Source organism: Cupressus sempervirens, chromosome 1 (assembly GCF_028749045.1).
Source record: "Cupressus sempervirens isolate cs-2001-9-10 chromosome 1, ASM2874904v1, whole genome shotgun sequence".
Taxonomy (NCBI): Eukaryota; Viridiplantae; Streptophyta; class Pinopsida; order Cupressales; family Cupressaceae; genus Cupressus; species Cupressus sempervirens.
Window position 1 is genome coordinate 603,770,111 of NC_143118.1, and position 27,534 is coordinate 603,797,644.

Below are 27,534 nucleotides of genomic sequence, written 5' to 3' on the forward strand. Positions count from 1 at the left end.
TAAGGGATCTTTAAAGAATGTAACCTGTTATGTTATATTTATTTCTAGATGGTTATTGCTATTGCTTCTATTATTCATGTATCAGTTGTGAATAGTATTAGTTTCATGTTTAAAAAAAAAATGCTACCAAACTTAGCGAAACCTTAGGTTAATTCTTTAGATCCCTTGGCGGGGCTTTACATTTGGTATCAGAGCTCGAGTTTCTACATTGGGAGCTCTAGGTATTTTGGAACAAACTAGGATTTGAAACTATTAAGTGTATCATTTCAACTTAAAACTAGGTGAACTAAACTTTTATTGTTACTTGTATATTTTTCATACTTCAAGACTTAGTTTTCAAAACTGAGATCTTACTTAAACCTAAACATTGACAAAACTGAAATTGGACTTAGTCTTTTGCAAACATGTGTTTCCTTGGTTGTAATAGTACTTTGTACTATTGTAGGATGGTATTTGGGACTAGGTCTTCTATTAGAGGCCATGATAGAGGTCGTGGAAGAGGTCATGGTCATGTCAGAGCTATTAGTGTCCATGAGTCTGTTCATGAGGAATCTGCTCGTGAGGAGAGTAGAGGTGAGCATGGTAGTGAGTAGTAAGAAGAGATCCGTAGAGAGGACCAAGTTGAGTCTGAAGAGGTTGATTTGAGATAGATGATGCAGACCATTCTTGACCATCTACCTCCTTTTCAAGATCAGCCTAAAGCACATCAGACTAAACAAGAACACACCTAGGTCTAGGAGTCCTCGGAAGGATCGTCAGAGGTCCATTGTGTCCATTCAAATGAAGGATCTTTCGAGATCCAAGGTCAAGCCTTTCAATGGGAAAGGTTCAGGTTAAGCGGCTAAACAGTGGCTTATTACCCTCAACAAGATTTTTGCCATGTAGGATTTTGACAACAATGTTAAGGCAAGATTTGCGATTACTAATTTGGAGAATTTTGGAGCCACTTGCTCGACAATTGAGGAGAAGAAGTTGGGTATTGATATGAGCAGTGTTACTTGGGAACTCTTCTTAAAGAGATTTCATGAATGATTCCTACCAGAGGAATGGAAGCAACAAAGGGCAGATGAGTTTCATAATCTCAGGTAGTATACCTTGTCAGTGGCCGAGTATGAGCGTAAGTTTTATGAGCTCATTTTTTTTTAGGATTCAATGAAAATTTAGCTCAGTTGACACAACATTTTATTAGAGGTTTGAACAACCGTATAATTGGGGGTGTCAAGGTGTTTGAGCCAGAAACCCTCAAGGATGTGGTATGTCAAGCTATCCTTGTTGAGAAAAGTGTCAACCTTGGTCAAGGAGGTTTTGTAGGAGCACCGACAGTATCAAGATCTAAAGGCAACTACAATTTAGGTGGTAACAGGAAACCTTCCTTTCCTAAAGGGAAACAATATCAGCACTAGTCTCAGTAGACACAGCAATAGAAGGGATTGAATTCTCAGGTTGAAGGTGGTGGTGGAGGTTCTAACTCCAAGAACAAATGTAATGCTCAGCATAGTAAAAGGAATCCACCCAATCAGCTAGCTCAATGTAGCCAGTCTTTTGTTAGCAGGAACAACCGTTAGCAATCAAATGTACCACCCATGGGCAAAGGTTATGGTAGAAATACAGAATGTTTTTCATGTGGGCAGATTGGTCATTATGTAGCTCAGTGTCCACAATGAGCACCTCAATTTTTAGGACCTAGCCCTACAATTTCAAAGACTATAGTTGGTGATGCAGGTAGAGGCCATAGAGTGTTTGCAGTAGTAGATCACTATTAGGCAAATCATTAGGGAATAGTGGTTGACACCATAGGTGCTATTCAAGGTATGCCTCTTTTAGTATTGTGTGATTCAAGAGCTACAAATTTATTTATTTCATCATCTATAGTTTCTAAGTTTAAGTTGGATGCGGTGAAGCAATATCATGGTTGGCAAGTGGAACTAGCCTCAGGTATTAAGGTCTCCATAGATTGTGTAGTTTATAAGTGTGGGCTTAGCTTAGGATATTTTGATACTACAATTGATTTTTGAGTCATACTCCTTAGTTCCTATGATGTGGTTTTGGGAATGGATTGGCTTGGCTCTCATAGAGCTAGTATAGATTGCAGGAAGAAGATGATTATGTGCCAAGATGATCAAGGAAATGATGTGAAGATAGTCAGAATACCAAGGCCTATATCTCTGCAGATGATTTCTGCTATGTAAATGAAGCAAAGTTTTCATAAGGAATGTTAGATATTTTTTGTTATGGTAAATGATCTTGATAAGGAAGATCCCATGAGGAAGACTTTAGATCAACCTATTCTACAGGAGTATGCAGATGTTTTTCCAAGTGAGATTCTAGGCATGCCTCCGAAAAGGGACATCAATTTTAGCATTATTCTAGTTCTTGGAGCGGAGCCTATCTCTAAAGCTCCTTATCATATGACTACATAGGAATTGGGTGAGTTATGTCTTCAGCTAGAGGAAATTTTGGCCAAAGGGAGCATTCGACCTAGTGTATCACCATGGGGAGCCCCAGTGCTCTTTGTGAAAAAGAAAGACGGTTCTTTGCACCTTTGTATTGACTACAGATAGTTGAACAAGGTGACTATTAAGAATATGTATCCTCTGCCTAGGATTGATTACTTATTTGATCAGATCAAGGGAGCTACAATATTCTCCAAGATTGACCTTAAGTCAAGATACCATCAGCTTCACATTAAGGAGGCTGACATTCACAAGACTACTTTTCAAACTCACTATGGGCATTATGAGTTCACAGTGGTACCTTTTGGGTTGACTAATGCACCATCAATTTTCATGAATTTGATGAATGGTTTGTTTCGATCTTATCTTTATAGGTTTGTACTTGTGTTTCTTGATGATATATTGATATATTCTAAGACACAAAAGGAGCATAAGGAACACCTGTGATTGGTCTTGCAGTGTTTAAGAGATAATCAGCTTTATGCCAATTCAACTAAGTGTGAATTTTTCAAATTAGAGATTCAGTATTTAGGGCATGTCATTTTAGGTAATGGTATTTCAATGGATCCTACTAAGATTTAGGCAATAGTAGATTGGCCTAAACTGACTAATGTGTCAGAGATTCGTAGTTTCATGGGCCTAGCTAGTTATTATCACAAATTTTTCCAAAACTTCTCTAGGATAGCACATCCTATCACTTCCCTTCAGAGGAAAGGAAAGAAGTTTGTGTGGACAGAGAAATGTGAGGAGGTGTTTCAAAAGCTCAAGGATCTTTTGAATAGTACACTAATTTTAGCTATACCTGATCCAGAGGGAGATTTCATGGTGTGTACAGATGCTTCTCTTGAAGGGATTGGGGCAGTTTTGATGCAGAATGGACGGGTGATTGTGTATGAGTCATGCAAGCTCAAGGATCACAACCTAAATTATCCTACGCATGATCTTGAGTTAGCAACAGTAGTTCATGCTTTGACAAGATGGAGACATTTCTTGTTGGGGCATAGATTTGAGTTACATAGTGATCATCACAGTCTTCAATATATTTTCACTCAGCCTAATTTGAATGCTCGCTAGAGACAATGGATAGAATTCCTATGCGAGTATGATTTTGAGGTAAAGTATATCCAGGGAAAGGAGAATGTGGTGGTAGATGCTTTGAGTCACAGAAGGCATGTGATATCATCTATGACTCTTAGTGTGGATTTGAGGAGTCAAATTCTTCAAGCACTTCCTACAGATTCTTGGTATTAGGAGGTGTGCAAAGAAATAGATTTAGGAAGACCTTTGGAGGGTACGTTTGCAGGCTACATCCAAGAGTCAGATGGTCTTTTGAGATATTTGGGGAGGATTTATGTGCCTTTACTGGATGAGCTTCACACCTTGATTCTAGAAAAATCCCATCGTACACCCTACTCGACACATCTAGGTGTCAAAAAGATGCATGCTGATTTGAGGCATTTGTTCTTTTGGTCTAGGATGAAGTGAGAGATTGCTGATTTTGTGGCTAGGTGTCTTGAGTGCCAGAGAGTTAAGGTAGAACAACAGCACTCGGTTAGACTTTTGCAGCCAAATCTCATTCCTTCATGGAAGTGGGATATCATCTCTATGGATTTCATAGTAGGATTACCTATGATTGTTCGTCGACATGAAGCTATCATGGTCACTATTGATCAGTTGACTAAGGTGGCACATTTTTCACGAATTAGGTCATCCTACACAATAGCTTATGTAGCTAATGTCTTCATACGTGACATTGTGAGATTACATCGCATTCCTAGGAAGATCATTTCTGGCAGGGATCTAGTATTCACATCCGCATTCTGGATGTCGTTGCAGCATGAGCTTGGAGTGCAATTGAATTTTAGTTTGGCATATCATCTAGAGATAGATGGTCAGATAGAAAGGGTGAATCAGGTTCTAGAAGATATGTTAACAATGTATGTGATGGATAGGTAGACACATTGGGAGGATTATCTCTACCTAGTGGAGTTTGCTTACGGTATCATAGTTCTATTGGCATGGCACCATTTCAGGCATTATATGGACATCCTTGTCATACCCCTTTGAGTTGTGATAGTCTTGAGGATCATATCCTATTAGGTCCTGAGATGCTTCGTAATATGGAGCAACAGGTAGTATGTATCCATGAGCATTTGACTACAGCATAGGACATGAAAAAGAAGTATGCTAATGCACATAAGATAGATAAGTAGTTTGCTATTGGAGTTAAGGTTTTCTTAAGAGTGCATCCGTGAAAGAGTCCAATCTGATACAAAAAGGGTTCTAAGCTAGCACCTTGTTTTGTGGGACCATTCAAGATTCTTGAGAGGATTGGCTCGATTGCTTACTGCCTTGCTCTACCGCCCAGCATAGCTCGCATTCATGATGTTTTCCATGTTTCAGTGCTTAGGTAGTATATTCCTCATATTGTACATGTTCTTTATTGGAATGCGTTGCAGGTAGAGGATGTGAAGTTGGCTTTGGAGCTAGTACATATTCTTGAGCAGTGAGGGTTGACCCTCAGGGGTCAAACCATCGAGTAGGTAAGGGTCCAATGGGATCTTAATGATGATTCTTCGGCTACTTGGGAGGATGCAGCGAGATTGTGGGAGTTATATCCCTACTTGTTTGTAGGCTTCCAGGAGTAAGCCTAACCCAAGGGGGGGTGGATGTAGTGCCTACCCTCGTTCATATCCTTTTTAGACACATTGTTGTTATCATTATCAAACTATATTAGATTAGTTTTATGTTGATGGATTAGTGGAATTGTTTTGAGACTATCAGATATTATGTTATGGATTCAATTGAAATATGATGAAATTATTTAGACTTTACATTTCATGTATGCATGATGATCATTACATTGTTTTTAGTTATTGATGATGATTAGTTAGATGGTTTATTATCTCATGTATTTTATTATGGATACATACCCCATACTTGCATGTGTATGGTGTGTGTGATTGTTCTTTTGTATGGCATTCCTGATATGGTTAAGGAAGAGAGTCATAGTCACTTGCTAGTCGGGATCTACATGATGCACCACTTCCTGCCATTGCATGTTTAGTTTAGCATTATATATATTGTATGTACATCCATAGTTTTTATGCAGGTTGTAGGTATCGGGTATCGACTTCCCTAAATTTCCAGGATGAGCGTACCCTATTACACTATCTCAATGATAAAAGAAGGGAGATAAGTTCTCAAGTCTAAATCCCAAACCCTTAAACCATTGTCCTAGAAAGATAGGACAAGTATCTACATATTTCACCCATCGAATGTGTCAGATGACATAATTTGTGATTCTTAATCCTTTAGACTAATTTTGTATGGGTTGTTCTATGATGGGTTTTCATATTTTTATCGTGGAGGTCTATTGTGAATTTCCTATTAATTAAGTCTTAATAAATAGATTTAATTAATAAATTAATTATTTGGAGAAATTGATATAATATCATGATTTTGATATTTAATTATAATTAATTAAATGATAATTAGTTGAGAAAAGAATTAAATAAATGTAATTCAATTAAAAATTAATAATAATAAATAATGATAAAATAATAAATAAATAATAACAAAATTAAATAAAAGTTATAAGCTTGCCTAGGAGTTAATGCAATTTTTTATTTCTCTTATGTCAACAACATGGGGGTTAGTGCACAAATTAAGCACATGGTGTCTACAACCTTACGACTCATTTGGAAAGTTGGAAAAAGCTCGTGCTTAGTTGTCTACACCTTCTAGTAGTTTCTAGAGCCATTCTTGAGAGTCCTTTATATTCAGGCACTCCAAGAGGCTTAAGGGAGGAATTTTGGGGAGCATAATTTTGGAGAGCATTTTGGAGCATTAGAAGACTCGAGAACGTTGGAGAAGGGAGGAGCTTGCTTTGTGAGTTTTCTGAGGAAAAGTGATTTAGCATCAAAATTTGGGTAGAATCTTGTGATCTTGTTTATGCTATTTTCGTATCTTGCACTTCCTATCTTCTTCGCGTCTTCCATATGTTTTTTGAGGGTTTGTCATATTTTAATTGTATGTATTCTCAATATGGGTAGTTAAAAATTATTTGAGAGAACTTTATATGCATAGATCTAAAGAGAACACGGGGCTAGGGTTTTATATCCATTAGCAAACTTATTGAGTAAATTTGGAGAACAAATATTCCATGGTTTCATTAAAATTGAAATACTTTAGAAAATTGTGTTTATATGAACATGCTAATTTAGATCTGCAAATATATATATATATATATATATATATATATACATGTTATATATATATAATGATTAATTAATCTCTGCATGTATATATATATACACACATATATACATATATATATATACATAAATATATTTATATACATATATATACATACATATCTATATATTTATATACATATATATATATATATATTTTTTATTGGAAAACTGAATGTTAATCGCATCGTGATTTACGTTTTTAAAGAAAATGTTATAAAATTTTTATAAAGAAATGAATCACACATTATATGTGGGCAGGGAGGGCCGAGCCCGTACCCCCACCTCTGTGTTGTGGCTGTAGCCAATGGCTCTGCTACCACAGGCCCTGCAACCACTGTCGCAAGCCTACGATAGCAGGCCCACATGGTACCTCTATTTGCGGTGGCATTTTATTTATCATATACGATAATGACTCTAATGATATGCATCTTGTGATTTGTTTTCAGTTTTAATGGTTTAGGGTTAAAATTGAATCTAATGGTTTTAGGAGAGAAACTTTTAAACAAATACATGGGTTAGGAAAAAAATGTGAAAACATTCCTCCATTCATTATCTAAAACTTGAAACAAAAACTAAAACCTCCACTTTTAAATCAACTATGTAATTTTAGCATAACCAAAATATGTTCTTGCATTGTGTATTTCTTTATGCTTCTTGTTTTGGGTTTTGGGTTGATCAGTGTTGACTAGTTATAGGACATCTACTAGAGGCTTGGGGTTATGATTGTGATGTGATGATGATGTTTTAATTCTGATTTTTATTAACCCAACCATGTTTATGTGATGGAATGCTCTATTTAATGTTTGTGATTACTGATTTTTTTAGTTGAGATTCTTATGTATGAGACACTTGACCTAATCATTTTTGAGTCATCGATCAGTTATCTTTGGGTTATTTTTTAGTCACCATGATGGGACTGAAATGTTGATTAATGTTGTCATGTTGTCACATGTTTTGACTCAACCATTTTGGAGTCTTCGATCAATATGATTTGAGTTATATTTTTTTTATTGAGAACCAATGGATACTTTTGATTATCAGTGATACCTTTAGTTGCCAATAGAGAACTATTGTGGTCATGATTTTCTATGAATGCTTTCTAGTTGCTCATGGAGATTTGATGCTTTTATTATGGATATTTGATGCTCTTATTTTGGATTATCTTTTGGTATTTCTTTCTAGTCGCTTGTATAGGACTGGGGTGATTTATGATTCCATGAGCATTAGGGTAGGTTATCTACTTGTAGTGTCAGGAAGTGGCTTGCAATGGGGGCCGAGGCTCTAAGAGGCTACAAGGGTAACTCATTGTAAGTTTTTTAACAAGTGAAAACATTCTCACCTAATACTGACTTAATGAACCTAAAAAGATAATTGTTTTAGTTCTCGCCCATGCCTCGAGTGCTTGTACAAACTAGGATGGGAGTAGAGAGAATGCTTTGTTGTGACCTTGCATTCCATAGTATGCCTTGTCAGTATGAGAGGATACTAGTGGCTACATGAGGATCAATAGGAACCCGTGGAGTTTAGCTAACTACCAGGGTAACTTCTACATGATATATGCAATGACACTTTCCCAATTGTATAGTAGGTTTCCTACAAGTCATTGTGTGCCTCTAGGGTTAGATGTCAATTTTGTGATTGGAAGCTTTGAGTTAGTATACTTTTAGGATTTTGAGACTTAGAGAGTTTTCTTATGCTATGTGATTTTGATAGCCTATTTGGGACTTGAGATTATCTCCTCAGCGCGGTGGGAGTGGACCACTTAGGTACCACGCAGTCGAGTGGTAGTGTTTTTTTTTTCACTCTTATCATTTGAGATCCAGTTGAGACATCGTGGCTGATGCATCCTTCATGATGGTGGATATGTATCCTTACATTGGTGATTAGCATATGTTAGATGATGTTACTTTATGCTTATATTTGCATGTTAGATTATTTTTTGCATATGATGTAGTATGTATAGGAGTGATATTCCTACTATGCTAATATAAATGATCTCTTCAGTGATTTGGAATGTTATGCATGGAGGGATGGCTAGGATCGATGATGGTCTAATGATGCTATTTATGGTTGGGAGGAAACATGCACTTAGTTTATTATGTTGATCTTGTAAGATGGATGTATATGTCTTATATGATGATGTATCATGTGTATCATGTGTTTATCTTTACTTTGATGTATCATGGATTAGATTAGGACGATGTACTTTATTCCACATATGTATATTCTTTTAAGCCTTTCATACCTTGTGGCATGTACAGTGGATGATTGACCATTTAGAAATGTAATGTGTAAACATTGGACTTATCATTGTTATTTCATGTGATTGTTGTATTAGATGGATTCATTAATATTAGTTGAATTAGATGTGATTCATTATTAAGGGATCTTTAAAGAATGTAACCAGTTATGTTATATTTATTTCTAGATGGTTACTACTATTGCTTCCGTTATTCATGTATTAGTTGTGAATAGTATTACTTTCATGTTTTAAAAAAGAAAAAGAATGCTACCAAACTTAGCGAAACCTTAGGTTAATTCTTTGTATCCCTTGGCAGAGCATTACATCCTTACCCTTCTTAGAAGATAGATTTTCATTGTCTAAAACACCTAACTGTCTTCTCAAAAATCTTCTTAACTCCTCATCACTGGGATTAGGAAGGTTTAGTGGTAGTCATATAATTTTCTCTAGATATATCTCTACCAATTCTTGATTACTTTCTAGAGATTGACTAGCATTCACATTTTTATATTTCCTCATTATTGTTCTTTTTATTAGGTGTTTTTCTATTCCTATCACCATGATGATTTTGCACTCTGCTAGTACAAGATTAGCAGCTGATAAAACCTATTAAAGATATAAAATTTATTTAGAATGAAATATAATAAAAGATACACTATAAACTGAGAGTTAAGACAAATTTTATTAGATATGAATACGAGAGTTGGAAGTGAAAAAATTAGAGTCAATATACCTGCAAGATCATAGATTCCTGGCATCTATCCAAATTGTCCACAAAAATGATTATTCAATGGTTGCTTCCTAAAACAAGGTCTAACTTCGGAGCTTCTATGACCTTTTCATGGCTTTCATCATGGAATATTAGTGATGAGATGAATGATCATGTAATTAGGCTCCATAGCACCATGAATAACCTCATAATCAAGCCCCATAGGACTGTGAAGATGTTTAACACCCAGGCAAAGACAATGAATACGTAATGAGCTTTTCTACCAAGCTCATCTTTCAAAAAGAAATATCTACAATTACCCTTTCTTGATATCCTTATTTTTTTGTATGACCCGAGAATGTCACGTACTACATTAGTTGAGTATTTATAGGCTTTGAAATGCCCATTGTTGACTTTGTTAGATCCATACAATTATTATAAGGGCTACTGGTGGCCATGTATATTTAGCTTTTCCCCACTCCTTTAACTTGTCACTGTCAAACACCACCCATGCAATCCAAGTAAAGGAACCTCCCAAAATTACTGTGAGGAGAGAGGGAAAGAAATTTTCAATCCACAAAGCATTTTTATTCTCAGAGAAATAATTGGCCCAAGCACTGACTAAGGATTCAAGTGTTATGCAAAAAAAAATAGTGCAAAAGAAAACCCTTACACAACTCCAACTCCTTCGCATGCTCAAACATCAATGAAATCAAAAATGTTTTTTCATGTTGAAGTTAAGCCTGTGTTGGTTAAAATTTTGACCAACATGGGCTTAGATTTTTTTAAAGAGGATTTTTTCCTTCTCCAATCTAACCAACATAAACCTTTTTAACTGATGGTCAAAAATTTTGGTCAAAACATAAGGTCAAATGTAGTAGTGGCTTTTACCATCCCAAAAAAATCCTAAAAATTCAAATACAATCCTAAAAAAAAAATCCTAAAAACTCAAATATGATCCTAAAAGAATCCTAAAAATCCTAAAATGTCTTGAAAAGAACACTAAACATCATAAAATGTCTTCAAAAAATCCATAAAAATCATAAAATGTCTTGAAAAAATCACTACAATATCATAAAATGTCCTGAAGTAAATCCTAAAAATTGTAAAATGTCCTAAAGAAATTAGTCACACAAAAACATCAAATATCCCCAAAAAACACTAAAAATCACAAAACCTATCAAAAAATTGTAATAAACCTTATACATAATCAGCCCATTTGCATAAACACTCATACTTTTGCAAATTGAAACTCAAAGCACTGCATTTCCATGAAAATCACACTATCTGAGCAACGTGAACTGAAAATCAATCCAACATGTCACTATGAACATATCAACTGAATCAACAAACCAAATTATCACATGAACAACTTGTCAAACATTATCTGTAGACCTAACACACTAAAAAGCAAGTAATAATGGACAAGAATAGTTGTTGGCTCATGTTGTTTAGTAAGTGATTTATTTTTGCATTTTTTTTCTTTTGATCATGTTCTTATGCCACTCAATGATATAATTTGATCTATGAGAGTGGCTGGGATGGTTCATGGTCATATTTTATTTTCTATCTATTACAATGTACCCTTGAGAGTGGAAGGACAAGGTCATTTTTTGACTACATCATGCTTGTTTATGCAAAAGGTTTGCATTAGTACTCTAGCCCTTTATGCCATAATGTGTTGCATTTCATTTGCCATATCAAAATAAAGCTCCATTTGACATATAGTGCACTTTACAAAAGAAAAAGTCTCATCATCATACTAACAATTCCTCACCTCATCTCCTTCATCTTCTATGTCTTCTTCATTTGCTAGCTTGGTCTTGTACTTTGATACATCAAAAGCATTGTTGTTCTACATTCCTACATATGGAAAAAGTACTAAATGATCCAAAGAAATACATCTTTGCATAAACATGGCATTTATATTATCTTCACATTTTATGTGCATTCATTCCATATCATTTTGCATTTCATTTGCATTCATTTCATATCATTTTACATTTCATTCCTTTCATATCATTTACATTGCATTAGGCATTCATTCATGAGAAAAACATGTGGAAAAAATAAAACATGGCATTTCCTATTCATAACATGTGATAAATCAACACATGATGACATCATATAAAAGTCCACATAAAAATGCATAAATGCATCCATATACAACATCGAAAGCATATGCATAATCCATCTCATATAGTCCTCATAACATAAGTACATCTCATAAATGTATCAAAAAAGTATCATATTACATGACCATGGTTTACATCAATACTAACTACCTCTAGGTGTGAACCATGAAAGAGCATAATAGAAACCAAAAAGCCAAAGAGAAAAGCCCCTCTATACATGAGTCTATTCCTGTCATCCTATGCTATCCCTAGCCTTGCAGCCTCTGTCTGACCTCGAGGATGATCCCTCTACTCTCTATGGTGGTCTCATAGGCCCCATCACTCCTACACTACTTTTTGTCATCTTTGTTCGATGGGAGTGAGATCTCAATGCATAGAAGTTCTCTACTCTCTACCCTAGTGGTACCACTCTCTCATACTGATCTCTCTAGTACTATGCTTCCATGTGTGCCTTAGTCATCATTGTCACCATCTCCCAGAAGTTTCCATCTGTAATACTACTAATGAACTCCTGAGACTCCTCCACTACCATCTCTGCCCTTGACACCGTGATGCCTCTCTTAGCCATAGCCCAGTCTCTCTTTGTTGCAACTACATCTCTCTCTTTCCTATCATAGAATCCCTCTCTACCATGACTTGATTCAACTGACTCCATAGACCTCTAATCACCTTCATTGGCTATAATTGACTAGGCCCTACCTATACCAGTACTAGTGCCTTGTTGGCATAGTCAACTAGATCTCCCTCCACATTCATCACAGCTGCATCCCTAGCCTCCCAATAGTCATCCTCATCCTCTCCCTCATCAACACCTCCAACACTGTCCCCACCCCCACTATCTCCACCCTCCTCCTCATCATCTCCCTCATCCTCTCCCTCAGCATCCTCGTCATCATCTCCCTCATCCTCCCCCTCAACATCCTCATCATAACCCCCCACATCATCCTCATCTCCCTCCTCCTCATCATCACCCCCATCCTCCTCCTCATCATAATCACCCCCATATTCCTCCTCAACAACATCCTCTCCCCAATTCTCCTCCTCCTCTCCTCCCTCCTCATCCTCTCCGCCATCCTCCTCCTCCCCGCCCTTCTCTACCTCAAACCTTGCTCATGGTACTAGTACTATTGGATTTTTCAAAGGTGTAATGCCTTGCCAATGGATCCAAAGAATTAACCTAAAATTTCATTAAGTTTGATAGAAAATTTTTTTTTAACACATGAAAGTAATTCCATTTACAACTTATACATAAATATGAAAGCAATATCAATGTTCATCTAGAAGTAAATATAACAGGTTACATTCCTTAAGGATCCCTTAATGTTGAATTACATCTAAATCAACTAACATTATTGAATCCATCTAATACAACAACCACATGAAATAATAATGATAAGTCCAGTGTTTATACATTACATTTCTAAATGCTCAATCATCCACTGTACATATCACAAGGTATGAAAAGCTTAAAAGAATATACATATGTGAAATAAGGTACATCATCCTATTCTAATCCATGATGCAACAAAGTAAAGATAATCACATGTAACCAATGATACATCATAGAAGATATAGAAATCTATCATAAAAGATTAACATAATAAACTAAGTGAATGATTCCTCCCAACCATAAATAGCATCATTAGACCATCGTGAGTCCTAGCCATCCCTCCATGCATAACATTCCAAATCACCAAAGAGATCATCAGTATTAATATAGTACGAATGTCACACCTGAACGTACTACATCATATACAAAAAGTAATCTAACATGCAAATATAAGCATAAGATAACATCATCTAACATATGCTAATCATCAATTAAAGGATACATAGCCACCATCATAAAGGATGCATCAGCCATGATGACTCAAACGGGTCTCAAATGATAAGAGTGGAAAAACACTACCACCCAACTATGTGGAACCTAAGTGGTCCACTCCCATCGTGTTGAGGAGATAATCTCAAGTCCCAAACAGGCTATCAAAATCACATAGCATAAAAATAATCTCTAAGTATAGGAATCCTAAAAGTATTCTAACTCAAAGGTTCCAATCACAAACCTGACATCTAATCCTAGAGGCACACAATGACATGTAGGAAACCTACTATGCAAGCAAGAAAGTGTCATCGCATATATCATGTAGAAGTTACCCTAGTAGTTAGCTTAGGACTCCAGGGTCCCTACTGATCCTTAGGCGGCCACTAGTATCCTCTCATATGGACAAGGCATACTATGGAATGCAAGGTCGCAACCAAGTGTTCTCTCCATTCCCATCCTAGTTTGTACAAGCACTCGAGGCATGGGCAAGAACAAAATGATTATCTTATTAGGTTCATTAAGTCAGTATTAGGTGATTATGTTTTCACTTATTAAAATAACTTACAACGAGTTACCCTGGTAGCCTCTTAAGGCCTCGGCCCCCATTGCAAGCCACTTCCTGACCCATGTATATGTTTGATAAATAAAGGTTTCCCCTTATAACTCTAAAAATCATTCTTCCAATTATAAAAATTATATTTTATTTGTTTAAATGTTATATTGAAAATTTTCCCCATCAAATTTAAATAGAAAATTTTTAGATGAGAATTACCAATTAATCCCATAAACATATTTTCTTCATAATCCAAATCAATTAATTAAATTTATATAATTAAACTATAATATTACAAAATAATTCACTATTATAAAAAGATTATCCTTTCATACAAATCATTTATCAATTATGAAAATTTAATTTACTATTAACATTTATACATACTTATATTTATATATGTATGTGTATATATATATATATACATACATATATAAATATATATAATTATTAATATGCAATGATAAATATTAAAAAAATGTTTTAAGAAATTTGAAATGGAGAAATTTGATTTCATCTCCACCGAATCGCATACAGCATAATGCACATATATAAAAACACTGCCATCGGCACGCGGTACCCTACGGTCATAGGGCCTGCGGCGATAGCAGGTACTGGGTACCCTCTGTCATTGTAGTACCTATGGCAGAAGGTACCCACGACGTTAGCAAGTATGGGGTTGTGGGTTCCATCCCCCCCCCCCCCCCCCCCCCGCCCCCAAACTTATCCAATATAAATTTTATCATAATGTTTTAAAAATGTTTGTTATCACTCTGATTCAAATTTTTTTTAAATGTATATTTTTGCAGTGATTTTAACATGCAGATTATTATATATATATATATATGTGTGTGTGTGTGTGTGTGTGTGTATATGTATATGTATACATATACGTATACGTATATGTATACATATATATATGTATATGTATGTATACATATACATATACGTATGTATATGTATACATATACATACGTATATGTATACATATACATACATATACATATATGTATATGTATACATATACGTATACGTATATGTATACATATACATATACGTGTATGTATATGTATACATATACATATACACATATGTATATATATACATATACATATATATACATATATATATGTATATATGTATATGTATATATATACATATACACATATATACATATATATATACATACATGCATACATACATACATACATACATACATACATACATACATACATACATACATACATACATACATACATACATATATATATATATGTATGTATGCAAATCTAAATATACATGTCTTTATCTACACAATTTTAAAGGTTTTCAATTTAAGAAATTCCATAAAATATTTGTTCTCCAAATTTACTCAATAAATTCTCTAATGGATTTGACTATAAATTTAAACCCTAGCCCTGTAATCTCTTCAGATCTACACATATAAGGTTTTCTCAAATAGATTTTTAACCACCCATATCAAGAATGCATACAACCAAAATTGGAAAAACCCTTAGAAAGCATATGGAAGACACGAAGAAGACAAGAAGTGCAAGATACAAAAATAACATAAGAAAAATCACAAGTGTTTACCTGGATTTTGATGCTAATCCGCTTCTCTTCAAAAATTTGCAGAGCAAGCTCCTCCCTTCTCCAATGTTCCTGAGTCCTCCAACACGCTCCAAAATGCTCCCTCTATGCCTCTAGGAGTGCCCGAATATAAAGGCCTCTTAGGAAGCACCTAGAATGTCTCTAGAAACAACTAGAAGGTGTAGACAACTAAGCACGAGCTTTTTCCAACCTTCTAGATGAGTCATAAGGTTGCAGACACCATGTGCTTAATTTTTGCACTAACCCCCATGTTGTTGGCATAAGAAAAATAAAAAGGTGGTTAACTCCTTGGCAAGCTTATAACTTTTATTTTAAATTTATTATAACTTTTGTTATTATTATTTATTTATTACTTTATTATTATTATTAATTTTTAATTAATTACTTTTATTTAATTCTTTTCTCAATTAATCCTCATTTAATTAATTATAATCAAAATATCAAAGATCATGATATTATATTAATTTTCTCCAAATAATTAATTTTATTAATTAAATCTATTTATTAAGACTTAATTAACAGAAAATTCACCATAGACCTCCAAGATAAAATACAAAAACCCTTCATAGAACAATCCATACAAAATCAGTCTAAAGGGTCAAAAATCATGAATTATGTCATCCAACACATTTGGTGGGTGAAATATCTAGATACTTGTCCTATCTTTTTAGGACAATGATTTAAGGGTTTGGGATTTGGACTTGAGAATTTATCTCCCTTATCTTATCATTGAGATAGTCTAATAGGGTACGCTCATCCTAGTAATTCAGAAAAGTCGATACCCAGTACCTGCAACTTGCATAAAAACCATGCATGTACATACAATATATATAATGCTAAACTAAATAGGCAATGGCAGGAAGTGGTGCATCATGTAGATCCCAACTAGCAGGTGACTATGACTCCCTTCCTTAACCACATTAGAAATGCCATACAATAAGAGAAAACACGCACACCATACACATACAACTATGGGGTAAGTATCCATAATGAAACACATGAGATAATAAACCATCTAACTAATCATCATGAATAACTGAAGGCAATGTAATAATCATCATGCATACATGAAATGTAGAGTCTAAATAATCCCATCATATATCAACTAAATCCATAACATAATGTCTGATAGTCTCAAACAATACTAGTAATCCATCAACATAAAACTAGTTTAACATAGTCTAACAATGATAACAACAATGTGTCCAGAAAGATGTGAATGAGGGCAGGTGCTACAAAAGGCCTCAGATGATGTTGTGCAAACCATCTTTCATATGTTTTCATGGTGCCTGCATCCACTACACCTACTACTACCCCACATATCCTTGACTATAACTCCTCTAACTATGCATAGGCCACTTGTGTCCTAATGGGTGCTCCCCACTCTCAGACCTCTAAACTAGACCATGAAAATAATGCTAGATCAATCAATACATCATATATCTCACCAAACTATCTCCATACCCACTCTCGTAGTTACATCTCTATCACCAAGTGCCCAATCACTATGCACCCTATGAGATAGCACTCCTACCTATAGTATGGTAGCTGAATATCATCATCATCTCATCTAGAGCAATCTTTATAAGGTCTCTAGATAAACTATGTCATAGTGTCTATTTGATGCCGAAAGTATGTCATGCACACTAGTGGTCCTCGTGCCAGTACACCCCTATAATTTTTTGCATATGGCATGTCCTCCACCAAATTTTGCTCTACAAGAGGCCTAAATACTACAATGTGCTCATAGGCTTAGATCTGTAAAAATCTATAGCCAGTGCTAAATGATAACCCACCTCTATATGCCACTTGATGTAGATAGTAATACAACATTGCCAACATGCATGGGCCCCAAGAAAACATAGTCCCCTCCATCACCATCCACTCTAACACTTGGCCTCATCCGATGAGAAATTCATGTCCCAACATATCTACTATCAATAGCCCACTAACCACCCAATAGATCACCACTATTAACCGCTCATGGAATGCCACTAACAGGTCCCATCCAATATCATAATCTTGGATCCCTAGCTCCTCATCTTTGCATCCAAATAAGTGGTGTAGTATTGCTCATCCTATTTTTGGCTCATACACCACTAACTCTCCATGAATAAGGATCCTAAGGATGCACCATACATCCTCTAAAGTCACAGTTGCCTCTCCTATTGGAAGATGGAACGAACTAGTCTTTGAGTGCCATCTCTCTATCAAAGCTGTTAGTAGAGCCCTGTTCCCCCTCACCTCTAGCATGAATGTAACATGATATAAAATAAGAGTATCCAAGATCCCCTATTCACTAGCTATCATTTGGTGATGTAACAAAAGACTTTGTAGCCTATTTCCCCTTGTCTATAATAGGGGCAAATCCTCCTACATAATCATATAGCATATGTCAACCTCCTATGGTTTTGCATCTAGTTTACCCTACTTTTGACCCAAGTTTAACTTATTTTGACTCTAGTTTGACTATGTTTGACTTTTTTAAAGAATTTTTGACTAATTTGACTTATGTTTTGAACTATTTCATGGGTTTTGAAAATGTTTACCAAGTTTTGAGTCATTTCAAACTCATTTGCATCATTTTGACCCTATCCCTATCCATCTATCAACCTTTTTCCTCTGTCTAAGCTAAGTTTGACTAGGTCTAACTTTTTCCTAACCATACTATCCTTAGTTAACCTATGTTTTGAACTCTTCCTAGGGTTTTGAACATGTGGTCCAACTTTTGAGTCATTCTAAGTCCATTTGCACCCTTTTTGGGCCCTTTGTACTATTCTTTGTTAGCATTTACCGAAGTTTGACCTATATTTTCCCTAAGTTTGACAAAATTTTGACAACTTTTGACTACATCTTAACATGTTTCTAACATACCCTAGGGTAATGCTTGTCCACCCCAACTTTTGGGTCGATCTAGGACCATCTAGACCTCTTTTGGACTCTCAAAGCATCCTAGAGCACAATTGGGGCTCCCAACTACACCCAGGATGCGCTTGGTCATACCAAGTGTGCCCAATGTGCACTTGAGCATGCCAAGTATTCCCATGATGTAGTTGGATGCATTTTGAGTGTAGTTGGGGTGTTTGTATGCCCTAATTGGGCCCTAGGACCCTTGTCTGACCCTATTTGACCCCATTTTACCTTGATAGACTCCTGGGTGCCTAAAAAGTAGGAAAAAGCATGGAAAAAATGAAAAATCATAAAAATCAAAAAGACAATCTAGATCTACTCACCAAAGGTTCTATGTTTTCCTACCATTAGAAGGTACATACTCGTTCACCATGGTGTTGCTCCTTAGCTAGCCAATCCATTCTCCTTGCTCCAAAGCTCTTTTCTTCCAAAATTGAAGGTGAAAATGAATTTTAGAACCCTCTCCAAGCCCTTTTATAGTGTGTATCTTCCTAGATGGATGTGCAAGAGGCCTTTTCTATGTTGGTCATGATGCCATTTTACACTTGGGAGCCCATAACTTTCATGTTTTAGCTCTAATTTTTGATCCATCAATTGCTATGGTTTTGTTTTCTTGTTTTTGATGAAATTCACCTATCATATGCCTATGTTGGTCAATTTATTGAGGGGGCATAAATATATACCACCATTACTAGGGCATGCTTTTATGGCTTTTTTGTTATCATTCTTTGACACAATACTCTAAATAAAATTGTATCAAAGAGGGGAAAAATGTAGATGCTCAAAAATGGTTCACATGTACACTTTCATCACTTCCTCATACTAATTTATCCCATTTTCTCATTCCACTAATTCTGTTATTTTTGCCAACTTGATCATATCTCAATAATGTCCATCATCATCATATCCTCTTTCACATCAATTTCACAACATTTTGGAACCATTTCAACAACATTTCAAAACCATTTCAAATCAACTTAGAATCACCCAAAATCATTCTTAATCAACCATAATCATCATCAAACATATCAAACATCCAAAATCAATCATCATCTTTTCAATCCTAGGCATTTTTGTGGCTTTCGGCACCTTGGAAACCTATCAACCTATCAATCTTATCAATCTAACCTTAGTAGTGTCATGTCTATTAGTGCCAAATCAAACTATCATTCATGTCATCTGATCTTTGACATTGTCAACTCTCTTAGTGTTAGGTCATGGCATTATTTACCATTTTAATAATATTGATAGCATCCATCAATGTTACTATGATCAACCATATCAATCAATCTTGATCATGTAGCATTTATGATATTAGTTAAATGTTATGTATCTTTAATTCATGTCATGTGTCCTTGCCATATTATCAATTTCGATCAATCAATCAATTTGACCACAACTTTGGTCTACCTATCATTATCCTATTCAATCCATATTATCATCACACTTCATCAAAGGATACTATCGCACTTATTTAATCAAATTGGCTAGTCACCTACTAATTTTCTCTATAGGATTAAATAACCCATAATTTAATCCTGTGTCATTACTAATTATTCTTCTTAACTAACCTTCTCAATTAGTTGATATTTTATGAACTAATTGGTTCATCATCCACTAACATTGGAAATTCTCAATTTCCTAAGTCATATTTCCACCATTTATTCCATTTTCACTAATTTGTTTTTTTGTGGAATAAAGGATTTTTTAATTCAAATATTCCACATAATATTGACATCATCATAACACATGGGTGTGATACCTCATGGATTCTATTTTGACACTTGGTTAAGATATGCCATAATCCAATATTCTTATTCTCTTATGCACACCCATATTTGGCTTCCTTTGTCATAGATTCTTGGCTCTAAGTGGGCTTGAGGTGTCATATGATGTGTCATAGATTGTCAACCATATTTAACTTTGTTTGACTTCCAAAAATCATAGAATCCTACAATTGGCATCTTGTGTATTATGTGTCATAGGTTCTCAAAGGAATCTCGTGCCAAGTCACATATCTATCAGTGACAAATCCAATTTTGTCACCCTTTTTGTTGATTATAAAATGAGCATTCTTTCTCTCATTTTTGGTCCTTGGATTTTTATTATTTTCACTCCATCTCTCACACTAAAATCACAACTTCAAGTATTCTCGTAACATTATCATCACTATAGGCTTTTACTTCATAATTGTGTGCACTATATGAAATTTGGAGCTATATCACATGGAGAAGAAAGAAGGACATGGGAGCTACTAGTGAAAGAGGGAGTTTTAAATTTTTTTTCTTCTTTTTATTCATTTGGATTTCATGGTAGACTAGAGGGTGTCAATGTATGTTTAGTAAGTTTGTGATTTTCTCATAGTATGTTAGACATTAGCCCATTTTTTGGTCCTACAATAGCTAGCGTGGGCTCTAATATGGTTTTCCTCCTCATGGTAGGCAAGGGGAAACAAAATTCGCAACTAGATGTTTTATATTTTTTGCAAGTGCTCATGTGATGATGCATTTTCATTTTTTTTGAGATTTCCATCAAGCAATGCAGAATCATAGCTGACATAAGTATCTATGAAATGCTCTATTTCATAATTGTTACATTTTCCATATACAAGTGCATCTTCTATCCAAAGCATGAAATAAACATTTTCATTACCTCAATTTTGGAACTCTATAAAAAAGAAATAGTCACGTACTTCGCCAAACAATGTAGGATTTTTAAGCATCATCTTTCAAAATGCATTCACCCTATGGTTGTAGTAGCAATTGCATATCACTATATTTTTCCTAATTTTGAAATCTAGGTGTTTATCTTCTATTGCTTCATTTTTTTTAGTCTATTGCAGTGTTGATTTATGTTGCAATGCTTTGCATAACATCTCCCAAAAGTGATCAACACTAGTTAATGTGACAAGGAAAGTTAGAGGATCTAGTTATCTCATCATGGTAAATATATTTTTTGAGCATTTTCTAAATAGTAAGATGATGTATGTATATTCTTTAGAGATCTACAATGTAATGGTCATTATAATATTCTTTCTAGATTAGTAGATCCACGAACATGTCTTGCAAATAACTTTCTACCTTTAAATTTATCTTTTCATATGCAAACCCATGTGAGAGAAGATATTTATTGAATAATGATTTTAATGGCCTTAAAGAAAAAATTAGATATATGTGTTGCAAAGTCTTGGTCCTTCTCCATGAGCTCCCACTTTGCTATTTTTTGAAAGGAAAATTTTCTAATTATGTCATCTTGGCATGGGAATGTTGGAAGCATGAATGTTGATGATATTCTTATGGGGGAATATTACATAAAAACACGAGTAGATCATTATCATGATGATATGTTACATTCATGATTGTGTTTGTTATTGATATCAATATAGCATTTTTTTGTGGTATTTGACAAAAGAACATCAATAAAGATCAAGTTGGTATGGATAGATCATTAAGTATTTTCACTAGTGATTTTAAAGGGAGATACTACTAAGTTTCTAGTATATACAACTAACCTTGAGTGTAAAAGATATTAAGTCTAGAAGAAGTTATGCAAGTTTTGGTGATGATTGTTATAAGATAGAGTTTACATAAGCATGTTTGGGTAAATTTGTTATATCTCTTGGTAGAGTTGTCATTTTGAGAGGCAAGGTTAAAGATACATAGAAGACATTCTATAGATGACATGGGTAAGCTCACTCATCATCACATTACACATACAAAAAAGATATTTAAGTTAAAAGGATGTAGATTTTTGTTATTGCTAAGTAAAATGTGTTCTTAATGAGGTCCAATAATAATTAATTGAGAAGGTGTAATAGCTGACTCAAGGAATTGTTTTATGGACTCAATATAAAGGAAGGAAATTTTCCTTTGTTAGATATGAATGATTGAATGAAGGATAAAGAGAGGGAAAGAAAAGGAGAAAAGATAAGGTCAAGCTGATATATGAAGATAAGCAGAGTAGAGTAAAGTTGGAGAAAACTTTGTTATTAAGGTTTTATTTAGTTGTTTGGACAAAGGGTCTTTCTACCTTCTACAACCCTAATGTAGTGCCTGCCCCTAGTTTACATTTTTCGAGCTACATTTATGATATGATTGCCAAACTCTTTTAGGCCAATTTATGTTTGATGAGTAGTATTATTATTTTAGAGATTATCAGATGATGATTACACTCAGTTTAGTATATGATGAAATTACTTGGTACTTTATATTTCATGCATGTATGATGATTATTCAATGGTTTCAGTTATCGATGATGATTAGTTAGATGGTTCATTATTCCATGTGTTCTTATGGATACTTACCCCATACTGCATGTGTATGGTGTGCGTTTTGTTTTATTTATGTATGGTGTTTCTGATATGGTTAAGGAAGGGAGTCGTAGTCACCTGCTAGTCAGGATCTACACGATGCACCACTTCCTGCCATTGCCTGTTTAGCTTAGAATATTGTGTTTGTACATGTGTGGATTTTATGCAGGTTGCAGGTACCGGGTATTGACTTCCCTGAATTGTCAGGATGAGCGTACCCTATCGCACTGTCTCAATGGTAAGAGAGGGGAGATAAACTCTTAAGTCCAAATCCTAAACCCTTTAGCCAATTGTCCTAGTTGATAATTAGGACAAGTATCTGAGTTAAGTACCCTCCGACTGCATCAAATGATGTAATTTGGTGATTATAACCCTTGTGTTTGATTTGGTATGTATTTTTCTATGATGGGTTTTCGTATGTTGCTTTATGAGTCCTTGGTGTATTTTCTATTAATTAAGTCTAATTAAAAAGACTAATTAATGATTTAATTTAATAAGGAATTATTATGATATCTTTATATTTAATTAATTAATTAATTAATTAAACAAAAGAATTAAAGTTGGAAATTAAAGTTTAAGATATATTTAGAACAGGATAATATTTATTTAATTTAATAATAATATATTTGGAGTTCATTTTTAAATAAATGCTAAATATTATTGTTATTTAAATAAATTAAATATGTTATCAATTAAGTTCTAAAATGAATTAAAAGTTGAAAGATATTAATTTATTAAGAATCCTAGATCGCATGATCTAAACATGAGTTAAATATAAGAATTAAATTAAAAGATTAAATTATAAAAATTAATAATGTTATTTTAATTTCTTAAAAGTGCACATAAGATTTAAAGTAATAAATTAATTAAGAATTGAAGTCAAGTGAATTTTTCAATAAAGTTATTTAACCATTCAACTTAATGTGCATGAAAGTTGAATGCAAAAGAATTAGAAAAGATAATAAAAGTTAATTTGAGTTAACTGAGTTGTGCAAAGAGTCTTCTCGGGTAAACGCACAATTAGTGCCCCGAATTGAGGAGAATTTGCTTATCACAACTTTGGGGGTTCATTTTTGAGATATACGAATTTGGACGAGAATTTTTGGAGGAAGACAATTTTTGGAAGCAAATTTCAGAAGGCTGATACGAAGAAACTCTTGAAGGGGAAGGTTATTGAGAGGAGCGAATTCGCATACAGTTTTATGGAGGTTGCATAATAGCATCAGGATCAGGTAGGGTCTTATGTTTTTTTATCCATTAAATTTGCAATTATCCCTTCCTGCCTTCTTCGTGTCTGGGGTTTGTAGATCTGAATTCTCTGTGATAAAAGTTTTAAGCTTTCAAATCTTGTGAAGTTATTAATTATTCGTCAATAATTTTTGTATCCATGGAGACTGGATGAATTAATTAGAACCATTGTTTTCTTGATTTAGAAATTAGATCTAATTTGATAAGGGTTTTGTTTTAATGAAATTGAAAAGTTCTAGATAAATAAATAAAATATATATATATGTATAAATATATATATATTTATATTTTACATATTTACCCTTTGGAAGAAATTGTTTTATTAAAAAGATTAAACAAAATTAATTTTGTTAAAATAAAACTTATTTTATTGTTTTAGAATAAAATAAAATCAAATTTAAAAAAAAATATATATAAAAAAATATATATATATTAATATAATATAGTGGGGGGGAGGGAATTACCCCGTACCCGCCCCCACTGTCGGCGCAGGCCGACAGTACCTGCGTCGCAGGTACTGCGACAGCAGGTACAGAGTACCTGCCGCCGCAGGCCTATGGCCAAAGCCGACGGGCTATAAACGTTTTGGGAATTCATTTTTTTAATTTTTTTTTTATATATATTTTTTTTTAATTATAAAAAAAATGAATTTTATTTAATTAAAAATTTTTAAATAATAAAAAATTTTAATATATTCAATTTTTATAATATATTAAACTTTTTAAATATTTAATAAATAAATATTAATTGTATAGATATAGTTGTAGATTTTAATTTATTAATAATTTTGCTTAAATATTAATAAATTAACAATTAGTAGTGGGATTAAAATAAGTAATTAGATCTAATGAATATTGATTAATTTAATTAAAATTAGTTTAATTAAGTTAATTAATAATGAATTTTATTTGACTAAATTATAAATTTGGATATTGATTTAATGAAAGTTATTATAGAAATGGGTTATTCGAAAAAGGGTAGTTGTGAAAACTTTGTTACTTGAATTCGACATTAAACTAAATCACAAACCTTACCTTAACTTAAATAATATACTTTCAGATCCAATCTCTGAGACTTTGATGTTGTCTTTGTACTTTGAATGTTTTGGGGTTGGTTTAGCGTTGACCAGTTCAGGTTGTTACTAGAGGCTCGGGGTTTGTGAATGTGATGTCTTGATGATTTGGTCTCGATCTTTCTTAACCTGACCATGGTAATGTGATGAAGTGCTCTATGACATGATTGTGTTTACTGTTTGTGATTGCTTTCCAGTTCCTTGTGTGAAGCTGAGATGTATGTATTTGAGAATACCTAACTTAACCATTTTTGGGTCTCGATCAGTTATATTTGATAACCATTTCTGAGTCTCGATCAGTTATACTTGTATTACTTTCTGGTTGCTCATTAGAGAACCATTGGATTTTGTGACTTATCATTGATGCCTTCAGTTGCTGATAGAGAACTGTCGTGATTACATGATTACTATTTGATGTTATCTGTTGCTCATGAAGAACTGATATATTTTGTGGATTATCTTTTTATGATATTTTCAGTTGCTCGTATAGGACTGAGATGGTTTTATTATGATTTTTTGATTTATGAGTTCATGAGCTAGGGTAGGTTATCTAGGTGTAGAGTCGGGAAGTGGTTTGCAATGGGGGTCGGAGCCCTAAGAGGCTGCCTTGAGAAACCCATTGTAAGTCGTTTTTAATAAGTGAAAACATTTACACTAAATGAGAGAAAATGAACCTAACAAGATAATTGTATGTTCTCTCCCATGCCATGAGTGCTAGTACAGACTAGGATGGGGTAGAGAGGATGCTTGGTTACGACCTTGCATTCCATAGTATGCCTCATCAGTACGAGAGGATACTAGTGGCCGCAGGATCAGTAGGGACCCGGGATTCCTAAGGGATTTCTCGGGTAACTTCTACATGACTTTTGCGATGACACTTTCCCGCTTGCATATTAGGTTTCCTACGTGTCTTGTGGTACCTCTGGGATTTAGATGTCGATCTTTTTTAGGAACCCTTGAGTTAGCATACTTATAGGATTTCCTGAACTTAGAGAGTATTTATGATTATAGGTTTTGTTATCCTATTTGGGACTTGAGACTATCTCCTCAGCGTGGTGGGAGTGGACCATTTAGGTTCCACGCGGTCGAGTGGTAGTGCTTTTACTCTTACCATTGAGATCCATTCTGTGGTCACCGTGGCTGGAGATTTCATGATTGGCATTTACCTTCACTATGTTCTTGGATTATTATGATGGATGGTTAGAGTTTATGATAGATGTTTTATCATTATGGATGTATGGATGTATCATGTATGGTGAATAGTTTCATATATTTTTACTGTACTTTGTATCATGGATTTGAGGATGATGTATCTTGATCTTTACATATGTATATTCTTTTAAGCCTTTCATACCCTGTGACATGTACAGTGGATGAATGAGCATTCCAAATTAATTTACCAAGGAGCATTCAGAACAAATGTATATTATGGACATTGGAGTTTCTGATTATTCTTTTATATGTATGTGTTAGTTGTTAGACTTAGAATTAATTAAATTTAAACGTGACTCAACGTCTTGGGATCTTTAAGAAATGTAACTTGCAATGTATGTTTGTCGATGATTACATGTTATTGCTTCCGCTACTATTTGTTTGATGTGTATGTCATACTTTCTTACTTTAAAATTTAAAAAAAAAAAAAATGTTTAGCAAACTTAGTGAAACTTTAGGTTAATTCTTTTGGATCCCTTGGCGGGGCGTTACATCTGGTATCAGAGCGCAAGTTTCTACATTGGGAGCTCTGGGTATATTGGAACGCCACTAGTGTTAACTAGTTGAATAAAAATGCAAACCTTAAACTAAAACTTGAAGCTAGTTGAACTGAAACAGTATATAAACTATTAGTTACCTATTTTATTCATACTTCAACACTCAAAACTTCAAAACTGAAATTATACTTAAACTGAAATTATAGGTAAACTGAAAACTGAAAATATCTTGTTTGCAAAACATGTGTCTTTTATCTATGTATTTCAGTAGTATGTTTCATGGTTATTTTAGCATCTTGTGTCTTGGATATTATTGTAGGATGGTATCTGGGATGAGATCTTCCATTAGGGGCTGTAGCCTTGGCCGTGGCAGAGGTCGTGGATGAGGTAGAGATGTTAGTGTTCATGAATCTATCCATGAGAGCCCCATTCAGGAAGAGAATAGGGAAGAGCATGTCAGTGAGCATCAGGAAGAGACCACGATGAGGGACATGCCGACTCT